This window comes from Vigna radiata, chromosome 5 (assembly GCF_000741045.1).
Source record: "Vigna radiata var. radiata cultivar VC1973A chromosome 5, Vradiata_ver6, whole genome shotgun sequence".
Classification (NCBI taxonomy): domain Eukaryota; kingdom Viridiplantae; phylum Streptophyta; class Magnoliopsida; order Fabales; family Fabaceae; genus Vigna; species Vigna radiata.
Window position 1 is genome coordinate 5,422,508 of NC_028355.1, and position 4,009 is coordinate 5,426,516.

Sequence of the window (4,009 nt, forward strand, 5' to 3'; positions counted from 1 at the left end):
CGTCTTTATGGTGAAAATAAAGAAGAGTGAGGATGGGACAAGGAATTAATTCGCAATGGATAAGTTTGGACAAGAAAATCTGATATGAAATTAATACATATAAAATTGTCCCTATATATATATATATATATATATATATATATATATATATATATATATATATATATATATATATATATATCTATTTATGACATGCATGCTAAAGGATAATGGATTATGATGACTAAATATTATCTAGTATGAATTGTATCCATATGTCTACGTTTGGTGCATAATTTATAATAATGGTCAATAATATATATTCTTAATTATGTAGTAACTCAAAGTCATATAATTAAATCATTGATAGTCATCATATTCGTGCTCTGTCCAGTCCTAGATTTATTTATTTTTCCAAATAAAATACGAGAATACATTTTTCTTTTTCCTAGATTGTTATTTTCAGTTTTCTTTTTTCTTTACAACCAAATATATAATATTTTATATTTTTCAATATTTTTTTCTCTCTTCACTATATTTATCTTAAACTATATATATAGTTTCACTTTCTTCTCATTTATCACTAAATTTTCTTTATTTTATATTCCAATAGACTATCATAGTTTTGGTTGAAAGGTAAACAGAAAATATTGATATTGTTAGAGTAAAATATAACATTCTAATATTTTATTGAGTGTTTAAGCATGACAAAGCTATAGTTCAAGAATATGAAGAAGTTACATACGTTGATCAGATTATGAGTGCACGTGCATCATATGATAGATGATACACTGTCAAGTTTTATTTCGTCTGATAAGTCAATTGAATTGAAGATCGATTATATAATAACAACAAATAAAGACTTCAAGTTCACGTACACAAATAATATTACAAATATTACAAAGCTTAAGTCTAAAGGTGTAGAGAATGTCTTCAACATTTGTTGTAAAGTGATTTAAGTGCAAGTTCAAATAGGTATTCAAATATATATTGGGATTCAAGTTAAAGCTCAAATGTCTACTAACTTTATCATACACAAGCATGTTAATTTTAACCAAGTTATCTATCAGTATGGTATGTGCTTTTATCACTCGAAAGAGTAAAAAACTATATATGTAACCTAGGGATATAAGTACTATAAGTTATCATAAAAATTGTGTATAGAAGATAAGAGTAGTTAATGTTGCATGACACATTCAATACTTCTCTATGTCAAAGTTTGATAAGGAGACCAAGACATTTGAACAAGTTTAAAGATACTCAACTGGAAAAAAGAGGTTTATAATGATCATCTCTCTTGAGCTTATATAAAGAATAAAGACCCTTTTAAAAGAAAAAGACAAGAAGAGTTATCATTTTGTAACCGCTATAACTTTGTTGAAATTTTTCTATATCTTAAAACTTTGTAAGAACATTGTTTATATTCGACAAACTAGCATTAGTACAAAGAAAGCTTTTTATGCAGATTAGAAAAGGGTTTCTATGTCGATTCTAGAACTAAAAATAGATATGACCAATATAGAAAGTTTCCACTTTCTATGAAGGTTATGTTAAAATTGACTTAGAAAGTCACACTTTCATTTCATTCCCAAATTCTCCATTAAACCCTAATTCTACAATAGGCAGCATGCTTTAGCTCAGCCTTATACTCACTATCGCTGCCATTTACTCCTTGCTTTGCTTCCTTCACCTCTTTGTTCACATCTGCGAGGTTTGCGTTATCACCGCCCCTTTCTTCGCCTTCAATATCACTCTTGTCGCACACTTCTTTGCCAAGGAGGTATGAGACTCTGCTAGTATAGAAAACATAATAAACACATTGTGATATTTTTTCAATAAAGGAAAATAACATACCTGATAAACACAATAACAAATTAGGGTTCAAGGTTGACCAAAGTGAGAACAGTACAAGCAAGAGCGACCTCTATGAGAATGAAAGCTGCCACCAACGAGAGGATGAAGAATAGAGCAACAACCAAGTGTAGTGAGAGGGAGAAAACAAGAATCACCAATGAGAGGGAGAAAAAAAGAGTCAGTACAAGGAGAATAACAGTGCAAGAGAGGAGAGCAAAATAGTGAAGAAATGCAATAAGGAGAAAGAGGGAAGAAGAAAACTAAAGATTTTTTGTCGGTTGTAGCGAAGAAACGACATAGTATCTTTTTCTTTTTAAATTTAAAATAATATATGCATCTACTTTTTATGTCAATTTTATGTATAATTGACATAGAAAGTCTTTTACTTTATTAAAAAATTGCCATCACTCTTACTTTCTATGTTGGATGTATGTATAATCGACATAGAAAGTCATATAGTTTATTACGAAATTGTCACCATACCCACCTTTTGTATCAGTTTTAGTGATAATTGACATAAAAAGTCTTATCATATTTACAATTTTACCATTGTGTCACTTATTATGTTAGTTGGATTATAATCAATATATTAAGTTGTCATAAAAAGTTATTTGTGCATTAATTCAGTTTAGAGATTGTAACAATTATATACATAAAAAGACGATGTCCTCTTTAATGAGCTAAAATTGTGATTTATTGATCACCTAAATCTTGTGTTTATATAAACCAAAAATGACTTGCCTAAAAAATACTTAGTTAAGGCAAAAATAATTTATGAAAAGAATACTTAAATGAAGTCGATCAGGAGTAGTTATGAGTCAAAAGAATATTGGTCATAAACCAAAAGTGACTTGTTGAATACTAATTTGATTAGGAATGAAATTAAATATGTTTACTATGGAGTATTGGTCAAAATTTAGATAGTTAGTGCAATAAAATAAACAGTTATAAAAATAATGACATGTTTTATAAAATGTTTATTTATATATTTGTATCATTTGACACATAATACATTGAAAATACTAATAAAAAAATAAAAATTAAAATACAATTTAACATGTTCATTCTTATTCTTATTCTTATGTTATTTCATATTTTTTTCACAAATAACTAGTGAAGTAACTATGTTTAATAATTCATAAGAAACAAAAGGATAGAGGTAAAATTATAACTTGTACTATGGATAAAATGGATGATGTTCTCAAAATATAAACTTCATCTCTCTTAATTACTATACGTAACGATTTATGTATGCTAATATGCAGATTAAAATTATTAATTTTTATCTTCAACAAGATTTTAATTTCTATTATCAAATATAATTATTTCTTAGCTATTGAATATGAGCTTGCTTTGATATTAATAATATATATATTAACTATTAAACAAAATTATATTCATAGAAATTAACTTTATTAGGAGATTTAAATCAAAACAAGTTATAAGAACTACTTTCTACTTCCAGAATTAATAATAAATTATAATTTTTAAATCATATTACTAAACTTACCTAAATAAATTAAAAGAAACATAAAATTGCTATTGGTTAGTGATAAAAGTTGAAAAACTGTTATTTTCATATATCAATTTAGACCAAATTACACACCTTAAGGCTTAGAATGAGCTTAGAAGCAAGCAAAATTCAATAAATGTGTCAGTTGAGAGTCAAAAGCTGTTTTTAGAGATATTATGCTTGTTTTGCATTGTTTTGGAGGGTTTTGATAAGAATTGGAGATGAATGGAAAGAAAGGTTGAAGATCAAACGGTTGCAGTGCAGAAAAGTCAACCAGTCAACCAGTCAACCAGAAAAAGTTGACCAAACCGCTAGGCGGTTGACCAGGGCGCCGGGTGGTTCTGCGGCTTGAGGCAAACCGCCGGGCGGCCATTTTTGGTGCCGGGCGGTTCTCTGATGGACCTGGGCTTGAATTTTGTTACTTTTCTTGGTTATAAATAGCCCTAGTGCGAGTTTAGATGTATCAGAAGGGAGCGGTCAGACCTAATTTCACTCTCTGGAGAGGATCTCTTGGATGCTTACGCTCCATTTCTTCTTATCTAGGGTTTGCTTTTCCATTCTTCATCCATTTTCATCTAGATTCACCATGACAATAGTGAACTAAACCCTATTGTTGTTGGGGGAAACAATGTAATCTTTTGATACTCTCTTTTATTGAAACTC